At 36.0% G+C, this 26,348-nt stretch overlaps 1 pseudogene; it reads right to left on the bottom strand.

Moving 5' to 3' along the window:
- Nucleotides 1-14,212: 14,212 nt before the first annotated feature.
- LOC138709672 (U4 spliceosomal RNA) lies at nucleotides 14,213-14,370 on the bottom strand (annotated as a pseudogene).
- Between the last annotated feature and the right edge of the window lie 11,978 nt (nucleotides 14,371-26,348).

Below are 26,348 nucleotides of genomic sequence, written 5' to 3'. Positions count from 1 at the left end.
CGCCACAAACAACACACTGTGGTCTTGGACAGTCCTTGTCACCTATATATGAAAATCCAAAACTAATGTAATTATCATCGTACTTGCTTTTCTTTACACACGGTTCACTTTTGTCGGATTGACACACATCACTAGAAGCTGAATGACCTGTTTACACAACACTAACTTGCGATTTTGTTAAACCCTCTTCCCCTTTCGAACTTCCACTTTTCAACTATTTATCCATTTTAATGTGAACGAAAACGATTGTGATACACAACTGACAACTTACTGCATTTGCCACAAGGAAAGAAGAAGTAGGCTATTGATGAAAATACAAGATTAAATATAAGTTTGTTGAAATTCCGCATTAACATCTAAAATCAAAGGCCTGACCGCCATGTAACCGTTCCTTAGTCGGGTCGCGGTACTGTTGTTAGTATTGTTAGAACACAAAGAAGCTGGCAGACTAAATTTCCATTGTAGCGAAACCAAATGCATTCCTAACGTTGTTACATAACTAAATCAGGCATTCGCGGTAAATATTAATTTATTGTGGAAATAATGTGATAATTCCCGATGTTACACATATGTAACAAGGGGCATTATAGGGTTAATGTAATTAAAAATAATAATAATAATAATAATAATAACATTATTATTATTATTATTATTATTATTATTATTATTATTATTATGACGAAGCCACAGAAATGAAGGAAACAATAATAGGCCTAACCACGAAACCCGCCATTACGGAAAAGTTCTGGCGAACCCTTGAAACCATAGGTTGGGAAACAATGGACTATACGATTACACGCATTTGGAGCAGTTGTAAAAACTCCAAGTGAAGACAAAAATATCTCATGTGACGGATTACGGCAAGCTCAATATTAACAGAGATTTCAGAATTATATGATCCCGACACAAATATTTATCAAAGTTCTTTTATACCACTTCAACTAATTTGTAGCAAAATAGATAGTTTATCTGGTAGAACCCTACTACTTCTTAGCCGTGTTATTGTCGCGCTAATAGCATAAGATCTGTCAAAAAATCTGCTGACAAAACAAATGAAATTTTCTGATGAACCATGGCTCTCATCATCATCATCATCATCATCATCATCATCATCGTCATCACCATCCTAATCAATGTGAATCAGATTTTAATTAATAATAAGCATGAAAATTTAGGTAAAACTTACGTTTTGATTTTAACGAATATTTAAATGGGTTGAAATGGTATAAATAATATTTTCCTTCATAAAAACTAGTTAATATCGCTTAAAATACAATAAATTAGTAAGAAAGCACGTTTAGACTCAATTAAAGTACAAAAATAATTTTGGCCGCCTAAATCTGCAAAATATTCTACTGTGCGACAGTTAAATCAATAAACATTGCATTTGCTCATTAACCGTTGAAAACAGTCAAAAGTTCTTATATAATTTTTAATTCGCCGTACAGTAATGTGTCATTATATGAAATTTGTGCACTCAAACCTCTAACATTCTGTATATATAAGCAGAGTGTTTCATTATTATAGGTACAAACTGCGAGGGTGATTAGAGGACAATGAATCAAGGCAAAAACATAGGAACAACCGTTTCAGAAATATGTTATCACTGTGGTCACCAACTGAAAACACCTCGTACATGTGCAACCTCATTTTTTACCTGGGAGACATAATGGTCGTGCGTACCTCTATTTTTTTTTTCAATATGAGTTACGCGACATTTTTATGATTTGCCTCTGGGAAAGGCAACTGCAATTGTAGGCCTACATGCATGAAGCACCACTGGCACACTTTCATTGAACATTCAAGAGGTTTTAGGGACAAACTTTCACAACAGGAGTATCGGCTTTGGCTTACCATTACCATGGTCTCCCAGTTCTCCCGACTCCTATCCTCTGGTCTTTATTGCCATATTTGAAATGTTTTGTGTATTCGAGCCTTGTTGATAATGTTAACGAACTTGGAAACACATTGTCAGTGGTTGTCAGCGCATTAGAGATACGTCAAGGATATTCATACATGTAGCATACGAATGTCGACGGAGAAACGTGCTGATGCCTGCCTTATCATAAACGGTCGTCATATTGAGAATATGTTAAACGCTCTCTTTCCCCAGTGTATATCGGATGTTATGATGGCCCAGAGCACCTGTACTGACGAGACAAAATAAAACGCCACAGATTTTGGAAACTGCTGATTTCCGGACCTATGTCTACTAGGATTTGTTGCCTTGTTTCTTTGTCCTCTGCTCATCCCTGCAGTTTGCATCTATATATATATATATATATATATATATATATATATATATATATATATAAATGATCGGTCTGGGTAGCGTAGTCTGTATAGTGCTGGTCTTCGTGCTCGAGGTTGCGGGTTCGATGCTTAAATGCGACAGGTTCAAGTCAGTAGATTTACTGGCATGTAAAACAGCTTCTGCGGGACAAAATTATGGCACACCGGCGATGCTGATATAATCTCGGTAGTTGCGAGCGTCGTTAAATAAACCATAATTTAAAATTTTATATTAGGTGTACAAAATACTACGTATCTATATGAGCAATTTTTACAAGTTAAACTATTTCCTTTCTTACAGTTTGTGTAATCATTTATTTCTACTAAGTTTATACAGTAGAAAAAAAATTTAGTATTTTCTGTTATTTTCGCTTTTAGTTCACCATTCCAGGTATATAAATACTTTCTTCTTATTCTTCGTACCAATAGTGCGTCCATTTTTCGATTACAATTTTTTATTCATTCCTCTTTTACGTGACTACCTAATTTAAGTATAGAAACCCTATTTCATAAGAGTTATGACTGCATGGATTACGCCCAACCATAAACGCTGCAGTTAAGCATAAATGCAGTCATTTAAACTTTTTGTCATCGCCTATCCGTTCTATAAGTCTAGTTTGGAAGTATAAAAATGTTCACCCACTGCATGCGTACGTTACGTCAGGAAAGGCGTCGCCCGGCTGTTTCTTGAGGCAGGTCGTGTTAACCGGATCGTGCCGTGGGCGGCAGCAAGCGATCGCAGTCTTTTGTTTCCACAAGAATGTGTGCGTTGTATAACATGGTTCTGTCCCCTAGGCATGAAGGCATGTTGGGTGCGGGGCAATAGCCCAACTATATCTTTGGTGTCCGTTGACTGTCCAAGAAAGTGTTCGGAATCATATCCCCCGAAGACATATTATAGCATTAATTTTGTAACGGCCAAGGCCTGAATTTATATGGCGTCATATTTTTCTCTTAAGGCGTATTCCTATTTCTACATGTATTCGAAAACCTGCCTAATAGTTTTCATTAAATTATTTCATTTTAATATGATTGTAAATCTACATTTTTAATTTTGATCGTTCTTGAATGTTGTTTGGCTTACATTTTAGTAAATAATTTGAATTTTATAAATATAGGCCTATCTTTCATAAGAGAAATACATGTTTGACAGAAGGGTATTCACTAATCAGTAGGCAGCGCATTTTCGTTCCCAAACGTACAGAGGATGGAGTAGTTTCGTCTGGTAGCTACATCTGCTTCGTCACGTGGATACGTGAGTAAGATCGAACTGTAAGCAGGTACGCATAGGACCATTAAATAATAATGATGTAATGTATTGTAAATATGCCTCTATAACGTCATATAACGTAGAAACAACATTCTCTTAGTTTAAACAAATGTTATGTGATGTTCGTATAAGGTTTGCATTTCATAACCTCAGATTATATGTTTTCGTTCACTGCAACGGGATAGGTTTTGATAAAAGAATTATTTGTATATATTGTGTAAAATATAAGTATTGATAAATTGTATATTGATTTTTGTTATAATTATTTTGTCCCTGTAACGTCATGTGACGTAGGAAGAATATTTTCTTAGCTTAAACAAATTTTTACTGGCAATTATAGCAAAATATATTAATTTTATAATCTCAGAATATATTATGTTATGTTCTATAATATATATATATATATATATATTGTATATAATAGTATACAATATACAGAGTGTCTCTTTTATCCTGTGCACCTATTATAACTTTTTTGTTTGGATAGGTGTTGGAATTTTTTTGTATTTGAGATTTATGTTAGAACTATGAGCTAACATGAGTGTAGAGATTTGGTGCATGTAACTACATTATGGTACAAGATACACGTGAAGTCATAAATTTTTCAAATAGCACTACATACTTTAATCATGTTACATTGATTACACACATTAAGACGAGTTCAAAAATGTATCACAATGTCATCTTCCCAAGCAATAACAACAAGAAAATGCAAAATGAATGCCATCAGAATGTGCCGTTTGTTGTGGTGCCCCATTCATCTTGTGCATTAACTTACACAAAACGAGAGACGACTGACGTCCATACACGTCGTGTGTTGTGTGTTTGCTGTCTTAACATGTAAACAAACCACAACAACTGTCGACGCCACAATCCACTTACAGTGGCCTGCACGTTCTCCGGACCTGTCGCCACTCGAATTCTTCCTGTGGGGAACTGTAAAGGACAGTGTGTATCAGAACATTTTGACAACACCAGACGACATGCAGCAACGCATTCGACAGGCTTGTGTGTCCATTCAGCCAGCAACATACCGGGCAGTCATACGGTCTTTCAGGGAATGCCTTTGAATGTGCATTAATGTGAATGGTCACCATTTGGGACATCTTCTGTGACTCTCAAAGTATCACATTATCACATTGGAAGTACATTTTTGTTTCGTTTTGTTGTTATTGATTAGGAAGGTGACCTTGTGATACATTTTTGAATTCGTCTTAATGTGTGTAATCAATGTAACATGATTAAAGTATGTAGTGCTATTTGAAAAATTGATGACGTCACGTGTATCTTGTACCATAATATAGTTACATGCACAAAATCTCCACACTCATGTTAGCCCCTCTTTCTAACATAACGCTCAAAAACAAAAATTCTAATACCTACCAAACAAAAATGTTATAGGTGCACAAGATAAATGGGACAACTTGTGTATTATAGAACATAATAATAAACATAATACACATTAACTGTAAATACTCTGTATATAATATATTCAATTAATTCATTTAACGAAATCAACTCCGTTACGGTGAACAAAATCATATATATTCTGAGATTATGAAATTCATATCTTTTACTATAACTGTCAGTAAAATTTTTTTAAACTAAGAAAATGTTCTTCCTACGTCACATGACGTTATAGGGACAAAATAACAATAACAAAAATCAATATACAAATTAGCAATATTTATATTTTACACAATATATACAAATGATTCGTTTATCAAAACCTATCTCGTTGCAGTGAACGAAAATATATATTCTGAAGTTATGAAATGCAAATCTTTTACGAATATCACATAAAATTTGTTTAAACCAAGAGAATGTTGTTTCTACGTCATATGACGTTACAGGGGCATATTTATAATAATTACATCATTATTATTTAAAGACACCATGCGTACCTGCTTGAAATTCGACCTTGATTAGGTATCAGATGTAGCTACCAGACGAAACTACTCGATCCTCTGTACGTCTGGGAACGAAAATGCGCTACCTACTAATTAGTGAAAAGCAACGTCGTACAAGTTGTGTTGAAAATACTGAAGTATTAGTAGTAATGGCTAATGTTGAAGGCTAATGATTATACCAGAACCAGTTACCAGCCTTTCACAGATTTAAGCATTGATCGATTTTCAGATACAAATTTAGAGGCTTGGAGTGCAGCTCTTGTACAGGAACATCATTTTATTTTTACTTCCATTTTTATTGTACCTGAGTTTTTGAATGTACTTCACTCCCACCCCTTCTACTAATGAAGTTTCAACTCCACACAGAACCAAGACCGCAGATAGTAAGCAGTATGAATGAGTATAGTACAGTACGTTCCAGAAATATGTTCGCGTTTTCCAGTGACGAAAGAGCTTTCAATATTGAATCATATTTTCGCACAGGTACTGTCCGTTTGCCTCGTCGCATCCCGATTTCTCCCACCTGCTTCTGCTCGCCCCTCTGTAATAGCTGGGCTGTCTTAGCTCTTTTCTGAAAACATTAATTTCTGTTTGGAATTGGAAGTTTACGTAATATTATACAGCTGTTTAATTTAACTTAAATAAAAGGGCCTCGTTAAGCAATTAACTGTCACGTGATTTCCCCCCTTTCTACAATCCTGCGGCATAACCACTTGGACGGACAGTAGATAGCATGTCTGAGTAATTTTATATTTTCGGGTCCGGCAGAAGTGAATATTGAATTTACAGTACGTAGAGTAGGTACAGAATTATTTCAACGTGAGTTACTAGTACGAAGGACGAAACTGGCAATTGGAATTAGATGCAGTAGTCTATAGTGCGATAATATGCACAAAAGAACTGAAGCCTGTATCGAAATGAACGGCCACCATTTTCAAACTTGTGTTTAAATATTCATATTATGATTATTTTTAAATTTAACTTCTTTCCCTATATTGTACGCTAATGTGCTGTAGACAGTATAATATACACTGCATAATGAATACGTTCGCATGGATACCTCAGTTCGTGAGTAAAAACACTTATTCTTAATACAGTACTGTACTTTGATTAAACAAAAACCTAATGAAAATTATGAAACTCAAAATTGCGATATTTCCTAGTTTACGTAAATAGATGAACTACTTTTCTTCCTTCCTATACCTAGTAGAGTGATTTGTTTGTGTTTTACGCCAGTATCATCGAACTACAGTCGTGGAAGAGGATAGCAAACTGTGTTTCCGGTTCTCTAAAGGTATAGACAGGTTAATATTAAAATGTTAGTAAAAATAAAATGATGTCCCTGTAGAAGACCCATTTCTTCATGAAGAGCCCACGGTCTGGGTTTCTTGAAGCCCTTCTATTACTATAGGCAAGAGAAGAACTACTAGCTAATCGTACATATTCTGGCAAAGCTACTATCAACATAGTCTGAAGACCATTATGAGAAGTCGTCTTGTACAGAGATTCTTTGCTGTTAGAATGGTCCTTCTGGTTATTTTCACTGCGCTCTACGTATTGTAATATTACTTTTTTTGCAAGTTCCTTCTGATACAACCCTGCGAGGACACTTCAGAGAGAACGTGGTTTGGGGTAGAGCGAACGGGACCGTATTTCTTCTCTGGATATAAACATGTTGACAGATAACATACCTCTACAAGTCATGATGATTGTATTCTATGGGCGAAGTGAAAGTGTAAAACCTTAGGCTTAAGGGGATCCGGTAGGCAAAATTTTTTGAAATTTTTTTTTTTCGATTTTTATGGTATATAATTATACATTCTTTTCTCTTTAATTTGACACATATATATATATATATATATATCATTATTCTATCTTCCCAATAACTATTTCTAAAACAAGGGTGAATTAATCCCTGGAATGCATAATAAGTTTAGTGAATTCTCTAATGCTTGCATTTAAAATTTAATTTAAATTTTTATAAAATTTTTACTATTTTTATAATTATGTATATAAATAGATATTAATTTCTTTCAGATTTTATTGTTTTTTATAGTTATCTTTGGAATGATCACTTCAGACTCAAAATTTTATTTTGCACTTTAAAAGCTTATATAAATAATATGATGGTGTAATCACACGAATAATGAGCAGGTAAGTAATTAACTGTCACGTGATTTCCTCCCTTTCTACGACGCTGCGACGTAACCACTTGGACGGACAGTAGATAGCATGTCTGAGTAATTTTATCTTTTCGGATTGGGCAGAAGTGAAGATTGAATTTACAGTACATAAGGTCTCTTTTATAGAGTAGGTAGAGAATTATTTCAACATGAGTTACTGATACGAACTGAAGCCTGTATCGAAATGAACGGCCACCATTTTAAAAAAATGTGTTTAAATATCCATATTATGATTATTTTTCAATTTAACTTCATTCTCTACAGTGTACGCTAATGTGCTGTAGACAGTATAATATACACTGCATAATGAATACACCCGCATGGAAAGCTCAGTTCGTGAGTAAAAACACTCATTGTTAATACTGTACTGTATTTTAATTAAACAAAAACCTAATGAAAATTATCAAACTCATATCGCGATATTTCCTAGTTTACGTAAATGGATGAACTACTTTTCTTCCCACCTATACCTAGTAAAGTGATTTGTTTGTATATTACGCCAGTATCATCGAACTCCAGTCGTGGAAGGGGGTAGCAAACGGTGTTTCCGGTTCTTAATCGTTGATCCAAAAGTATAGCCAGGTTAATATTAGAAATGTTAGTAAACATAAAATGATGTCCCTGTACAATGAATTTATTACAATCCTTTTTGAAAATTACAGTGCCGCCAATGATGGACCTTGCATGGGCTGAGAATACTCTGTCTACGCGACAGACCCCAATAGATGTGGAGCTAGGCTGACATCATATTTCCCCTTCTTACGGGTTCTGCAGGCCTGATTTAATGCAATGTTACATACGTCCCATATCACTCAAATAAAACATAATATGCAAATGAATGCCTCTTTAATTGGCAAAGTTGAGCCATGATCAAAATATTCGTGTAGAACAGGGCTGGGCACCAAGAGCGTATTCTAGTCTCTCACGGGGAGCCGTATGACTTCTCTCCAACCCCTTTCTTCCCCGCCGAACATCGCGCAGCGTTGATGCAGTAACGAATGAATATTAAGCATCCACGTATAGAATTTGGATTCGCTCACGGTGCCCAGCCCTGGTATCGAACATGGGCTCACTGAACAGACAGCTTTTTAGCTTCTTTAATCCCGACAACTCGTACTGTTACGAAGTGTTGAGAGGTCTCAATCGTCGGAGAGAGTCTCTCTCATTCGTGGCATGACGTTTCACGTTGTTGTGTCACGGTCCGCTGGATTCGAAGGTCTAGGTCGATGTCGGTAGCTGCACGACCTAGTGACCAGTCGTTTGATGTCCAGTGACTCACAGGTTGTTCGGCTGTTCAAGAACGACAAGGCGTGTTCGTGCCACTGATAACTCCTCGTTGTCGGGTAGACATAGAAATCTTTACTGGACGTCTTTAATGCTTGGAAAGTTCCCACTAGTGTCCTGTAATGCTCGAACATGACAGAGACAACCAAGACAAGAGGTTCGTTCCAATAAGCGGTTCATGGATCAGTTCTTGTACGGTTCCTATACCATTTTATGCGCATGCGCTAGTTGAATATCTACAATGGGATTGAAACTGGACTGGACCAGTACACTATTCTGGACTGGACGCTTTTGGAACGCTTTCGCGGATCGTTATGTACTAAATCCAGAGATACTATAACTGTGATCATCTTTGCTAAGAACGGGATGCTTAATTATTATCGTTTCGCAGCTAATTCTAGCCTAATTGCAGAAAATAGATTTTCGATCATTTTCTATAAAAAGATTACAAAAAATATGGAAGGCAAGAATTCCGCTAATTCAATGTCGTGTACTGGGGGATTCTCATTAAAAACAGTTCTTTTTTTAATTATTAATTTATGTACGTTATTTATTATACTTTCAATCAAAGCTGCATGTTGAATTTGTAATTAACTATTTCAATACCCAAATAATTTCCATCCCCTTTCTTTTTCGCGAAAATTTAAATTAAATTTCTAGTTTTATTATTCGTCTGCACTGTCACTTTTCATCTTTAACCTCATTGATGTGAACAGACGATCAAGTCTCTCTTCAGTAACCAGGAGACGTTCGTGAGCTTATGCGCATGCGCGTCTCGCGTACTCTTCAGTACATGCCTCAATCCGCTGACTACTTCTGACCGTTCCGAATCCGTGTCAAAAGTTTGTTGGAACACCCGACTGCAGTACATGTTTCAGGCTCAGGACTGGTTCGGATTGTACCGGAACGCTTTTTCTGTACTGCGCATACTCACGATAGTGTCGGACGGTTCCTGACTGTTGTTGGAACGAACCTGTTACAAACTTTGTCTTATTTATTATCAAAAACTAATCGCAAGAGATCTGTGCTGAGATCTTCAAGCGGTTAAAACATTGAAGGGTGGAAATGGATGACAGCGAATTTATTTATGATGAGGTGAAACAAACACGATAGACCTCATTCTGCAGAGCGAACATCGACGAATATCGAACTTTACCATACTCGACAAACTTGAACCGAACTGAGTCTGTAGTCTAATGCATAACGCTAGTTCCCACAGTTCAGAAAATTATGTCTCCCTAATCGAGAATTTTTAATCACTACTAGGCATTCAATTATTGAACATATAATAGGGTAACCAGACGTCCTCTTTTATCCGGACATGTCCTCCTTTTTAGGCTTTTGTCCGGGGTACGGGCGAATTTTTAAAAAATAATATCGAGAAATGTCCTCCTTTTCGTAACATGTATGCCTGATATTTTTAAACTACCTGCTTTGACGCCATTTTCAAATAATTTCCCAGTAGGTGGCAGCAGTATCGACGGAATATACTCTTTGCCAACTTTCATAACTAGGCTCTGTATTCCAGCTACCTATTAACTGGAGTGAGGTTGCCTGATTCGTAGTAGGCTGTATGTAACGTCACAGCGCAGATACGGGTACGTTCGTATACAAAATAGTTACGCATCCTCTGCCTTCTTCCTCTAGAAAGTCGAAGTCGGGACGCAGTCATAGTGAGTAGTCTTATCGATCACTGCTCTTTCTAGTCGTATTATTTAAATACCGGTAACTACATCTTTGTGACTGTTTGAAGGTTCATTGCAGAGGTAAAATGCCTTAGGTAAGACACTCAAGCGTGTAATATTACAGGACATAGTAGAGGATATTTCAACTAATATTTTCACTGTCAATATATACAACAACATTATGTATAGATTGTGTAAAATAAACGTAAAAGCGACAAAAACAATGCACTGAAAGACATTGCAATACCAAAGGCACAGACGTAACGTAGAACGTAATCCAAAGTAAAAATCTGAAATTTATGAAGATATGAACTCTACGTTTAGCATGGATTTGTGTAGCCTACCATGATGTTCACCGCCAACATCTGAATTAAGAAATTAAATAATCTACATTTTATGGAATTTTTTAGAAAAGTACATAAAAAATTAGTGGGTTTTCAGTGATGAGCTATATATAGGCCTACATATCCTATGAAACACGAACAAAAGTCGGATAAAAGGAATATCTTGTACTACATCATGCACAAATAACGTCATGTGCTATTGAAATAATTTCTTGCAATATAATATCATTTCAAGTGACATCCGCATATGTTCCGTGACTTACGAATGCACGTTACTATTCACTGTAAAAATCATGACAAAAATGAACATCACGGCTCACGCATGTGTTTACTAGTATATCTTCAGAATGTCGGGAGTTGACCGTACCCCACGAACTCGCAGCGACAACCTGTTTGTTTATATCCTTATCCGTTGCATTACCTGTGTTCGGCGTACTATATACCCAATGTGTCTTTAACTTCAGTCTTTAGGTAGCTGGAATACAAAGCCTATTCATAACTCTCTTTGCTCCTACTTTTGATAATGATAATTATAGTTCCCTTGGCTTTCATATGTAGCTAACTGTAAAATCATTATTATTAAGATTTATCATAAATATTTTGTAATAAAATAGACATTAAGATACTTTTAAGTATGATAAAAGTCTAAACCAGTACTTTATAATGGAATTAATTTAAAGTATAATATAGGCCTAAGCCTAAGTCATAGTAGGCTACATATTTTCTATCATCTTTTTTCGAACAATGTCCTCCTTTTTGAAGCTATGTGTGAATCTGGTCATTCTAACATATAAGTACATAGAATTAGGAATAATAGTGAATGTAACGGTTACAAAATAATCGGTGAATGTGGAACGGTTAAAATAATGCACACATTTTTTTTCTTACACGTCTTTTCTTTTTACAGTACCTCTTTACAGTCCTTGAATATAGTCTTCCTGCTTCTCAATGACTGAATCTCAACATCTGTGAAGCTTCAATATTCCATCCAAGGCACCACTTCTGTTGGTCTGTCGAATATTTCGGGTAACGGTAGCAGAAAGCTCTTCCAGAGAAAAAGACGTCCACGCATGGGTTCTTTCAACTTTGGGAACAAGTCGAATTCTGGTGAACTCATGTCCGGACTGTAGGGAGCATGAGATAACACTTCCCATCCGTAGTTGCGGAGTTTATGGGTTACAATATTTCCGATGTGCAGGGGAGCATTTTCATGGAGAATCAGTGGCCCACCCTTGAGCAACTAAGGTCGGTTTTTGTGCATTTTTCTGCGCAGATTTTGCATGAAGCTATGATAATGCACTGCTGCGGCATTTGTTCACATGGGACTCTATCTGTCATGATGATTCCTTATTGATCATAAGCAAACATCATCATTTGTTTCACCTTTGATTGAGGTCGCGGAAATTTTCTTGGTCGTGTGGGTGCTGAACCTCTCCACTCGTTGGACTGTGAGTTCAACTCCGGTCCAAAGTCTCTAACCCAAGTTTCATCATTATCGACAATTTGACGCAAGAATGCTTCAATCTTAATGTACGACTTTAGATCTTCAACACAACAGTAGCCACCGGCGTAGCTATGTCGGCTAAGGCGCTTGCCTGCTGATCTGAAGTTGCGTTCGAGTGCGGTTCGATTCCCTCTTGGGCTAATTACCTGGTTGAATTTTTTTCGAAGATGTCCCTAACCATAAGATAAATGTCAGGTAATCGATGACGAATCCTCGGCTTCATCTCGCCAAAAACCATCTCGCTATCACCAATCCCATCGACGCTAAATAACCTCGTAGTTGATACAGCGTCGTTAAATAATCAAGTACAAAAAGAACAGTAACAGTACCCGAAGCTTTCAACTGCGACTAACGTAATTTTCACTATTGTTGCGTCATTCAGTCTGCAGTATTGCCAATCTGTGTATTATTTATGAAATGACCCTAGCAAGCAACACGTAACTAAGAGGACATGAGGATATTTTCCAGAAAAGAAAGCTTTGAAGAGACAGTGGGGTAAACAGAATCGCATCCTAGCTTATAAAGTTTAAATTTAATTCCGTATTTATAATGAAGACAGTAGAAAACAAACACGGGAATTTTACTCTAAGCAAGTGAAGAGATAGGTTTGGAAGTGAATCCCGAAAAGACAAAGTATAAGATTATGTCTCGTGAATAAAATATTGTATGAAATGGAAGTATGAAAATTGGAAATTTATCTTTTGAAGAGGTGGAAAAATTCAAATATCTTAGAGCAACAGTAACAAATATAAATGACACTCGGGAGGAAATTCAACGCAAATAAATATGGAAAATGGCTGTTATTATTCGGTTGAGAAGCTTTTGTCATCCAGTCTTCATTCAAAAAAGCTAAAAGTTAGAATTTAGTGGTTGTTCTGTATGTTTGTGAAACTTGGACCCTCACTTTGAGAGACGAATAGAGGTTAAGGATGTTTGAGAATAAAGTGCCTAGGAAAATATTTGGGGCTAAGAGGATGAAGGTACAGGAGAATGGAGAAAGTTCCACAACGCAGAACTGCAAGCATTATATTCTTCACCTGACATAATTAGGAACATTAAACCCAGACGTTTGAGATGGGCAGGGTATGTAGCACTCTGGATTCAGCACAGTGTTAGTTGGGAGGCAGGAGAGAAAATGTCGTTTGGGGAGGCCGAGACGTAGATGGGAGGATAATATTAAAATGGATTTGAGGGAAGTGGAATAAAATAGAGAAAATCTTGTGCGAAAACGCGACGCAAATTTCGACAGAAATTTCCAAACAGACCCGTACCTTGTATGAAAACAATAAAAAACCTAGCTAAGAATGAAAGAAACAGGTTCAATAAATGATCGTAGAAGGCTACATAAGAGCTGAAATGGAGTGAATCAGTGCTGCTGAATTTGTAAAAGTTAATAATAATTTTATAAGTAGGTGTCAGCAATGTGTAGCAGTCAACGGAGTACATTTTGAACTTAAATATGAGCTGGGTAAGTACAAATAACTGTACATTGGTTGTCTGCCAGGCGAATAGCGGATGCATGCATAGCGGGACAGTTAAAATATATTCCCTGTACATAGCCTAGGTACTAGAGACAAAACTAACTGCCGCTCTCGCTCGCTGTGTTCGTTGCATTTGTCTGTCGAGTCTCGACTCGTCATTCTCGTGCGCTGCGAGTCTCGCTCATCATTCTCGAAGTATCATTTGGTCGGCGTGGAAAGATTTCGTAACTTTGAATAACATACATCATTGAAATAAATAACATTATGAATGTTTAAGTGAGACAAAAAGACAAAACAGAAAAGTATCTTAGTTATCAAAATGTTCTGGTTCTATTATATTATATTGGTATAAGTTTTCAACTAGCAATAATCGCAACTCGGATAAACCTCATTGGTTACGATATTGCCACTGAGGACTTGTTTTAGGTACAAAGCACGTACGGTCAGAAGACCCGTGCATTGGATTTTAGAGAAAATTATGATGATATAAAAATCTGTATGTGTGATATTACTCAATTAATCCATCTATCTATCTACATAAACATATTATATTACCTATGATTATATAAACAAAAAAAAAATCTCAAATAAATTTGCATTTCTAAGAAACATAAAACATATCATTAATATCTTTTTACTTGAGATTGCACACTTGATCTTAAACATATGGAAAGAAAATTCCTAGTCTTTTAATAAGGGCCTAGTAATTAAATAAAGACTGGGGAACGGATTATTATACACTGAAAGGTATAGATGATGTTTCAAATGAACTATTTGATTGTTTATACATATATAAGTTAACAGTTGCCAAATTAGATAAAAGTTCAGTCAGGTATAAACAACTGCTGACTTCGGGACTTCGGGAGATGATCAATATCGAGTCTCGGAAGACTCACAACCAGTCTTTACGTCAAGGACACGACGTAATACAACATTGTCGCGCGGGTTTTCGGATTTGCTGGCGCTGTTAGTCTTGTTTTCTCGATCGTTGTTCATGTCCAGTAAGTAGAAATAACTGTATATTGCTTGTCTGTCAGGCAAAGAGTGGGTGCATGCATAGCGGGACAGTTAAAAGATATTCCTTGTACATAGGTACTTATTCTAGCTTAAGAAGTACGTACTCGAAGAAAAAAGTGGTAAAATTGTTTCCCGAACGGCTCAACTAACAGACTCTTCTTGTGTGACCAAACCTTGAGCTAAACTCAGGTAAAGGAAATTTACATTTAATTTCCTAATGAACTACGGTGTGAAATCAGCACAAGCGAAAACGTGGACCACTTGCATGTTTTAATACATTTTAGAAAGTAAGTTAAAAATACAATGTGAAATGAGTTTTCTTCCAACATCTGTATATTTTAAATTATAACAGTACCTGTTTGACATTACGTAACACTAGCCACGGTAATTACCTGCGGGTGTTCAAACTATTTCCTGTGGCCCGTTACCCTTTTAACTAAAGTAATTTGCTGCAGTATCCATTAAGAATCTGTGATAAAAGTCTTCACTGTCGAATTACATAGCATATATCTAATTATAGTGCGCTTAACTTTGATCGCCTGGAGGCTTTTAAAGTTCACTGGGTTACACTGTGTTTGCTATACCCTTCCAAGAGCTTTTAACGGTCATTTTGTTGTTAATTAATCGCTACACACAATACAATTGAAAGTAAATACGTTCGTGTACCTATTCTTTGTACGGCTTCGAAAGATGGAGAGGTTCATTACACAATATGTTAGGTGTACTACAATGCTGCATTACGTAGAAAAGATGTAAATATTTCCCTGTTTTGATAAACTCTGCACGTTTCGAACATCTGAAGGGCAAAATACGAGTAATAAGATCCTTTCCTTTTGTAAAACATATAGTCACAATAGCAACTTCCCCTCCCTACGCAATGTCAAGGACTCTAAATTCAACAGCAAATATTGAAAGCATGCATGGTTTTATGTTGTATAACAAATAAGTTTATAGCATTCACATTGTTAACAAAATTTACCTTCTACTAATACAATTTACCTTTTACGACTATGATCATAGCAAACGTGTACACAAGTTTATAATATATTTACACGTTTTTCTACTTTATACCGTTACGATTGCTTGTATATCATGCTACCTAAAATCTAGTAAGTTATAGCACTACAAACACCACAACCATTAAAGGTATACAATTTTCCGAGAGTTGATTTCCCGCCAATTTGCGTGATTTTTTGGTTGGCTGTGTTAAGGTTGGAAAACATCATGTCCGTTGATATTGCGCCATCTTTGGGTAGTTTTCAGCAAGTCGTGGTTGTTTTATGGCGACTGAATCAGTCTGATCATGGAATTTGTGGGTCCTGTTGTAGAAAGCTCAATGCTTTCTTCTGTTCTCCACATCCTGACATATTAAAAGTGGCCAATGTAATGAATTTCCACCAACCAGAAACTTACATGTAAATCAATGGTGCAGTAGTGCAGAAGAGCCACCTAAAAAAAGGTTTCTTCTCGATCAAAAGTGTAGGTTAGACAAACTTATAAATAAATACCAGTCTGGAACAATAACTCATAGTGACTATGTAAAAATTGTACCATATTTCTATATGCCATAACCGTTAAACACAAATTACACTGATCAACAATGATTTTGTTAAATAAATAATTTCGTTTGTTTCTTATGCATTGCTATCTGCTGATTCCAAAAATTAAGTCAGAAATTTTCCATCACCCACCATTTTTTTTTAATTGTGAAAATAAATTTCTTCCTGTTTATTAAGCATTTGTGGTATATAACATGCTGATTAGAAGGCATATTTTACATTTATATTTCATTACATTGCGTCAACAATTGACTTGTAACGTTTGGTATTGTTGCCTTTGATTTCACGATTAACAACAATAACATTTCCCTCACAAAACTGTGATTGTAAGGTAAATTTCCCAGATGAATAGTCGCTTTCTTTAAAGAAATAAGCTAATTCTGTGCTCTCTTCCGTTGTCAATTGAATTGTGATAGAAGTGTATAATACCGTACTTAAAAGTGCATTGTAATGAATAGTGTATAAGTGTATAATGTATAAAAAAAGATATCTCGAAAGAGTGTCTTATTGATAGAAACAACTTCTGTTAAGTGTGTGGTGAGCTCACTTCAAAAGCGCAGAGGTGAAATTTTACTCCTTTAGTTAGACGAGATTATGACTTATTTTAACAACAAAATAGACCAGAACAAGACATGGACCCCAGAAATCTGTTGTGCTAAATGTGTAACACTATTAACTGGCTGATTAAAAGGATCCCATCATATGCCTTTTGCAGTCACTATGATATGGCGCGAAATGATCATTGACAGACTGCTACTTCTGCTTGACAAATATATCTGGAATAAGTTCGAAGTCCAGGCACTATTATATATCAATCTTTAGTTTCTGCAATTCGGCCGGTGCTTCATGGACCAGGACTTCCCATACCAACTCCACCAGATGATATAACATTGACTGAAGTAATTAAACATTTTCCTGATGTTCAGAATGAATTACAAAATGATCCAGATTTTATGGAAGATGATAGGCCTACTATAAATGAACCTCACTTTCTAACAAAGGAAGATTTAAATGATTTAGTTCGGGTTCTTGGTTTAAGTAAAAGCAAGACAGAATTACTCGCCTCAAGATTGAAAGGCTGGAAGCTGCTGCAGGTAACACCAAAGTAAGTTTCTTTCGCCAACGCCAAAAGGAATTTGAGAATTTGTTTTCTAAAGAGGAGGAGTTAGTTTTCTGCAATGATGTTGAGAATTTGTTCGAGTCACTGGGTGTTGAGCATAAACCTGAGGATTGGCGTTTGTTCATAGATTCATCGAAAACAAGTTTGAAAGGAGCGTTACTACATAATGGAAACAAATATCCATCCCTTCTTTTAGCTCATGCAGTTGGTATGAGGGAAAACTATGAGAATATGAAGCTCTTACTATCCACTATCAAGTGTGACAATTTTTCTTGGCAGATATGTGTGGATTTGAAAGTAATAGCTATCTCACTTGGATTACAGCTTGGCTATAATAAATTTTGCTGCTTCTTGTGCAAGTTGGGTATTAGAGACAAATGTTATTATTACATAGAAAAGAACTGACCAAAAAGAGAGTCACTTTATCTAGGACAAGATAATGTTCTTCACCAACCACTTACTTGAAAGTTCTAAAAAAAAAAAATCTTATTTCCTCCACTACTAACAAACTAGGCTTGATTAAGCATTTTGTGATAGCAATGGATCGTGATGGCAGTGCATTTCTCTTCCTGAAAAATAAATTCCCAAGAATCACTGAAGCTAAACTGAAAGAAGGAATATTTGTTGACATCAAAAAAGGGAACTGATGAAAGATACGCAATTTGAAAAACCAGTTAAATATGCAAGAAGCAGCTGCATGGTTGTACGAGGGGGATCCAGGAAATAACGACCGTTCGCACATACCCGCCGCGCAGCTGACTCCCCTTCCTTGTTTGAAGGTCAACTGGCTTCCTTAACATGTGTTCTCATAATGTTGTGAGTACTGGTTGCAACAAGTCGCCATTGTGCATTTTGTGTTACTTCAAAATGAACGACGTGATTGATAATCCCGCCGACTGTGAGGTGAGGAGTGTGATTCGATATTTGAATGCCCGACATTTGAAACCTGTAGACATTTACCGGCAATTGAAAGAAGTGTATGGTGATACTGTAATGAATGAAAGAAATGTGAGAAAATGGTGCGAAATGTTCAACAATGGGCGAACAAATGTCCACGATGAAACTCGACCCGGACGCCCATCACTCATCACAGAAGACCTGAAGATTAAAATGAACGACAGAATCTTGCAAGACAGGCGCACATCACTCGAAGAATTGCATATTGCCTTTCCTGACATTTCTCGTTCTTTGCTTGGTGAAATTGTGTCGCAACATCTTGGCTACCACAAAATCTGTGCACGATGGGTTCCACGGCAACTGAGTGACCAACACAAAACTCATAGAATGGCCTCTGCATTGACATTCTTGATGCGATATCACACAGATGGAGACGCCTTTCTTGATCAAATTGTGACTGGTGATGAGACCAAGCGCCAATCACGTCAGTGGCATCATCCCTCATCACCCAAGAAACCGAGAAAATTCAAACAGACTCAACACAAAAGTCATGGCTACTGTCTTTTGGGATCGCAAAGGTGTTCTTTTGCTGGATTTCATGCCAAAAGGCACTACGATCAATGCAAATCGTTATTGTGGGACTTTACGAAAACTACGGCGAGCCATCCAAAACAAGAGGCGAGGAATGCTTTCGAGAGGAGTTGTGCTTCTTCACGACAACGCCCGCCCGCAGACTGCTGCTTCAACTCGAGAATTGGTGGATCAATTCGGTTGGGAAATCTTTGATCATCCGCCCTATAGTCCAGACCTTGCTCCTAGCGATTTTCACCTTGTCACTAAGCTGAAAGACTTTCTGGGTGGTACGCGTTTTGGAAGTGATGAAGAGTTGAAGAAGTCTGAACACCTGGCTTAATGAACTGGCGGCAGAGGAGTATAACACGGGAATTCTAAAGCTAGTGAACAGATACGACAAATGTTTAAATTAGGTGGTGATTATGTAGAGAAGTAAAGGAAGCTTCAGTTTTGTAACAGACTTTGTTTTTTCAAATAAATATATTTTTTTTAATTATTACAACAAAACGGTCGTTATTTCCTGGATCCCCCTCGTATTTGAAAAATTTTGTCACGAAATTTTTAGGAAACTTCAGGTCTGAGAACTACAGAGAACTTGTCAGTGAAATGATTGAGAACTACAAGTTCATGCGCTGTAATGTCTTAAAAATACACTTTCTGCATCCCATCTCGATTTCTTTCCTGAAAACCTAGGGCTGTGAGCGACGAACACGGGGAGCATTTCCACCAGGACATCGTGGAAATGGAAAGGCGCTACCAGGGTAAATGATGTCCAAATATGTTGGCAGACTATTGTTGGATACTGAAGAGAGATTTTCCTCATGCAAAGTACAGCCGAAAATCTGCTTCACATACATTTTAGGTCCATGAATGTAATTTTAGCTAAGATATCGCAATACTATAATGTATAGATACGAAAAATGTTTTTCATGTGATTACTCTAAAACACTGGGTGATAGAAAAGTTCTGTAAAAAGATTTGAAATCAGCACAAAAAAGTCACTTAGAATCACCCATTTTTTCCCATTTAACAGACAAACGTTTAAATTTTGTTAACCAGTGTTATTTGACAACTCGCAATGACTATGTACAAGATGTAGTGTCATAATTTTATATGCCGTGACCGTTAAACACAAAGTATGGACAAAGCTTAAAAAAGAAGTGGCTAAAGTTTCATTAATTTTATTAATTAAACTTTAAAATTAAAAAGAACTCTTTTGAACTCACCAGGTGTGAACCTGTCAGTACACAGTCTGGCCTACGATATACGTACTTATATTTCAGTATTTGAATAACCTACCTGCAGCGGTCTTTGAGGGCTGTCCTTCCTTAAGGAGATTCAAGAATAATTTAAAAAGTTGTATATAAAGTGAAAATTAAAATTAAGGTGACATTCAACATTTAATTTTTTAAGGTGACATGTATTTATCTAGGCTGACGAGTTTATTTCCTTGGTTTGAATTGTAAATTATTTAAAACTAGCGTGTAAGAGGGCCTTAGACTAGAAATGTTTAGTTTCAATGTAGTTCTGTTTATAAGTATGCATAAGGTTGTAATTATTTGACTTATTTGAACTGTTGTATCAGTGAAGCGAGGTGAGTCAGTGAAGTTATGGTTTTACAGTGCAGTGAACAGTTCCGATCAGTGATAATTTATAGTGTCAATGAAATGTGTTCTATAGTGTCAGTGAAATGTGTTACAGAGTGTCAGTGAAATGTGTGCTAAAGTGTCAGTGAAATGCGTCATAGTGCCACTACAGGGAATGAGATGAGAGTAAAATGAAAGACTATTGAAACTTATGTAGGACCTATAGATAATTATGTAGGTTGTATTTTATTTTATGTTTTATTATTATTGTGTTAAATTGTATTGTGTATTATTATTGTATTGTGTGTAAAATTGTATATGTGTTGTAAAATTGTATTGTGTATTGTAAATTTTATTGTGTATTGGTTATCATTTTATTGTGTATTGTTAATATTGTATATACCACTGCCACCGGGTGCTTGCCCACTTGCAGTGTAAATAAATACATACATTATTGTATTATATTTTTGCTGATCGTAAAAGAGGGACAGAAAATATGCAATTTGTTAAATTCTTAATATTACAGGAAGTTACATACAAAATCAATATGTTGTCCACAATATTAAAAAGAGACGGAAAATATGCACTACCAATCTATGAAAATAAAATCATTGACCGTTTTCACGGGAAGTTGACTTTATGCCAGTTGTGGCGCAGAATCAGTTTCCTGAACCACTAGTATTAATACTATATAGACTATCACCATCACCACTACCTATTGATGCTACTACTACCACTACCGCTACCACCACTACTATTTACTACTACTACTATTGCTGCTGCTACTACTACTACTACTACTACTACTACTACTACTACTACTACTACTACTACTACTACTACTACTACTACTACTACTATCACCATTAGATTTTCAGTTGAAGGGTTTTATGAATTTTTTTTCTTTTTCCATATCTAGGCTTGTATTCTGACCTAATGTTTGTTAAACAAACGGTATATTCGATTCCCCCTTGGCTGATTACCTGGTTGGGGTTTTTCCTAAGTTTTCCCCAACCATAAAGCAAATGTCAGGTAATCTAGGGCGAATCCTTGGCCTCATCTCGCTATCACAAACCCCATCGATGCTAAATAAGAGAAATAACCGAGTAGTTGATACATTGTCGTTAAATAACCAAGTAAAAATCACGGGGTATATATCACTTTCTTAATTATTAAAGCTTTTATTCACAAAAATCACCGACAATTTGAGAAGCTGATTTCCAATACCTACTACCTCCACTTCACGATTTATTATTATTACTTACTTACTGGCTTTTAAGGAACCCGGAGGTTCATTGCCGCCCTCACATAAGCCGCCATTGGTCCCTATCCTGAGCAAGATTAATCCATTCTCTACCGTCATATCCCACCTCCCTTAAATCCATTTTAATATTATCTTCCCATCTACGTCTTGGCCTCCCTAAAGGACTTCTCCTCTCCGGCCTCCCCAACTAACACTCTATATGCATTTCTAGATTCGCCCATACGTGCTACATGCCCTGCCCATCTCAAACGTCTGGATTTAATGTTCCTAATTATGTCAAGTGAAGAATACAATGCGTGCAATTCTGTGTTGTGTAACTTTCTCCATTCTCCTGTAACTTCATCCCGCTTAGCCCCAAATATGTTCCTAAGCACCTTATTCTCAAACACCCTTAACCTATGTTCCTCTCTCAAAGTGAGAGTCCAAGTTTCACAACCATAAAGAACAACCGGTAATATAACTGTTTTATAAATTCTAACTTTCAGATTTGTTGACAGCAGACTGGATGATAAAACCTTCTCAACCGAATAATATCAGGCATTTCCCATATTTATTCTGTGTTTAATTTCCTCCCGAGTATCATTTATATTTGTTACTGTTGCTCCAAGATATTTGAACTTCTCCACCTCTTCAAAAGATAAATTTCCAATTTTTATATTCCCATTTCGTACAATATTCTCGTCACGAGACATAATCATATACTTTGTCTTTTCAGGATTTACTTCCAAACTTATCTCTTTATTTGCTTCCAGTAAAATTCCCATGTTTTCCCTAATCGTTTGTGGATTTTCTCCTAACATATTCACGTCATCCGCATAGACAAGCAGCTGATGTAACCCGTTCAATTCCAAGCCCTCTCTGTTATCCTGGACTTTCCTAATGGCATACTCTAGAGCAAAGTTAAAAAGTAAAGGTGATAGTGCATCTCCTTGCTTTAGCCCACAGTGAACTGGAAACGCATCTGACAGAAACTGACCTATACGAACTCTGCTGTACGTTTCACTGAGACACATTTTAATTAATCGAACTAGTTTCTTGGGAATATCAAATTCAATAAGAATATCATATAAAACTTCTCTCTTAACCGAGTCATATGCCTTTTTGAAATCTATGAATAACTGATGCACTGTACCCTTATACTCCTATTTTTTCTCCATTATCTGTCGAATACAAAATATCTGGTCAATAGTTGATCTATTACGCCTAAAACCACTGATGATCCCCAATAATTTCATCTACTATTCTTTTACATTCATCAACACCATAGTCACCTTTCGTGATCTTTAACTATTAAATTTCTTTTCTCATAATATTATATTATATTATATTATATTATATTATATTATATTATATTATATTATATTATATTATATTATATTATATTATACAGAAAATAAATACAGAATAGAGGAAAATACTTAAATTTTAAGGACTCGCACATCTGAAGCACTGATGTATTGTTTAAGAGATGTTGTTTAGGCAATTGTCCCGAGACAGATTTGAACCTCACAAGCTACACCAATAAGGAATCACTTATGAGGCAACTAAGTCAGGAGATAATGGGATACGGTGGCCAGTTTCTTTCCCCCTCCATTGTATACATCGCCGATTACCTACATGTTACACTAATCAGACTTCAGATGCATACAAACAATTGTTCTTCCTCTGACACATATCAAGTCAGATGGACTGTACTGCCTGATAATATATGTACATTTCAGCCAGAACTTCCATCAGAGCTTTTAAGTGGTGATGGAATTGAATATAATAGGGTGTAAGATGCAATTTTATCATTCATTGTCGGAATTTGCCTTAAACTAAAATTTAAATTAAACGCCTTTATTTATTGCCTCTTCTAAACTAGAGATGTTATGATGGAATAGTGTCTATGCAACAATTGCTGGATGAAGACTAAAAATACGACATTTATTCTAAATACTTTCTCCGCTGTCACCTTGCGCACCATAGTTCTCCCATGCTTTGTCTGTGACATCCGTCATGTAGTTCAATTATTTTAAAGCGCGTGCTTATCGCTCCGACAACTTGGATTCGATTCCCAATGTGAACTGGAGCGATACTACTTATGAACTCGTGATGAATAAGGTCGGAGAATGAGTTTTTTTATCGTACTTCTCGAGCTTTTTTCAACGTTACAAATATTATTCCGTCAACACCCTCCATTTATTTCTACTCTTCCCTTCGTTCCATATAATTTCATATCGTTAAAAAAAAGTGGAAGGCCATCTAAGTGGTGTCCCGTTGGAATTAGAAGATGGTTTGTGTGACCGTTATGGATATGCCTGAATCTGAAATTTCACTCATTCTGATTAGGTATGATCTGTGAGCAATAATAAATAAATTTCAGAAAAATGTATTTCTTGTTGCGCCACACAACATGAGCTACTGTACCAGTGATTAAACCTCAGGAGTCTTTGGCAATAGAACTAGGTCAGCTTACTCAAGTATCGCTAAATTATTGTATTAAAATGACTATTACACTTCTACTACGTCATACTACTTTTGACCAATTAAACAGTACGAAAGAGCGTGTTTCAACCAATCATGGCTGTTTATCACTACAATTTTATCACTTACCTAGCATTTGTTTTTATCACTTCCCTAGTCTTTGTTTCTTTTTTTTAACTTCCCTAGATTTGTTTCTTTGTTTGCCAACATTTCAAACTAAAAATTCTTAACGGTACTGTAAAACATACTTAACGATCGTCACTTGTTTCCCGCATAGTTAGTCCACTGAAAATGGCCGCTCCGTTCAAACGTTTTGGTGAGGCTAACATTAGTGAAATAGAATAATTTTAGTAAGTCAATTAATACCTATTTTATTGTATTAGAGCACTTAATTTCTTCTAATATTTTATTTATTCATTAAAGACATCAGCTCAACGAATTTGAGTGGCTACAAGGGTCCTGAATACTAATAAACATGTACAATATAATGTGATTTGAAACATTAAGGAAAAAGAAAGTTAATTGTTGAAAGCAAATATAAGTGGATTAATTGAAATAGAGATGATGATGTAATATTTGAAGAGAATCCTTGATAATATTTATAAGAATAGACATTACATAATCAAAAGGAATGTGAAGCTCCTTAAGATAAGTCCATGTGAATTTTGTAATAGAACCTCTACTGCCAACAGCAAACCAATGACAGGTTGTACTTTTGAGAAAGATAAGGCAGACAAGCTTCATATATAGACTTCTTCTCAATATCAACTTCGGTGGCCTGATTCAGGTTCCTTTCGAAACGGATAGTAGGGTCAAGAACAAGAGCTCGTTTTAAGCGTCAGTTAATAGCAATAATGTCTGCCCGTCTAAAATAAAATCTGATGATACACAATGTAAATTCCGGAACAATTTTTCCCTTGAAATTATTCATACACAATGTACTTCCTCATGAATCTCCCAATTTAAAATTTTTAACGATGTCGCCAAAGTGTGTCGTACACGATGATGTCTAGTATTGATCAGCAGCTCGCTTTTAGGGCATTTTCCAAGCATGTGTCCACTTTCTTCCGTTTTTATCACTTCCTACCATTTGTTTCTTTGTTTGCCAACATTTCAACTGCAAATTCTTTACGGTACTGTAAAACATTCTTTGCGATCGTCATTTGTTTACCGCATAGATAGTCAACTGAAAACGGCGACTCCGTACAAACGTTTTGGTGAAACTAACATTAGTAAAATATAATTTTAGTAAGTCAATATTTTATTGTATTAGAGTAGGGGAGACCAGGGATACTTGATCCCCTTTTTGAATAATTAGCCCTTGATTGATTAATCATTCATTTTTTTAATAACTGTCGACTTTTATTACTAAATGAAACATTGTTATAACAAATAAAATGGAATTTAGACTTCTTAGAATTCAATTGTTAAAAGAAAATGTATATATAAATGAAGAAACAAAAGGGATCAAGTGTCCCTCATACTAGGGAGAGTTGATCCCTCAACTAGGGAGACTTGTTCCCACTCTTGATTTTACATTAGAACATTTTTAAGACAAAAATTAAATACAATCTTAGCATAGATCAAGCACCTACAAAAAGAAAGAAGACAAATCAAATTTAAAGGTTTTTAGTCCTGCCGTTCTCAATGTTCCCGGTAAAATAGATGGCTGTGGCAACTTGGTAACAAAATCTTCTACATTTACAACACTTTTGTCTATTTGCTCTAGGAAGTAAAATTGATAAGAACCTTCCTTTTTCTTTAAAAAATTTACTTCTACCTCAGAGTCGGGCCATATTATTTTTTCAACTTTTCCCACAAAATGTTTTACTGTCTTTTTTGTGGAGAATCTGACAATGACAAAGTCATTCACTTTAAGCTTTTCACTAGGTTCATTGTCTTCTGGGCTGCTT

This window comes from Periplaneta americana, chromosome 11 (genome assembly GCF_040183065.1).
Source record: "Periplaneta americana isolate PAMFEO1 chromosome 11, P.americana_PAMFEO1_priV1, whole genome shotgun sequence".
Taxonomy (NCBI): Eukaryota; Metazoa; Arthropoda; class Insecta; order Blattodea; family Blattidae; genus Periplaneta; species Periplaneta americana.
This window is presented reverse-complemented; position numbering and strand designations above follow the sequence as displayed.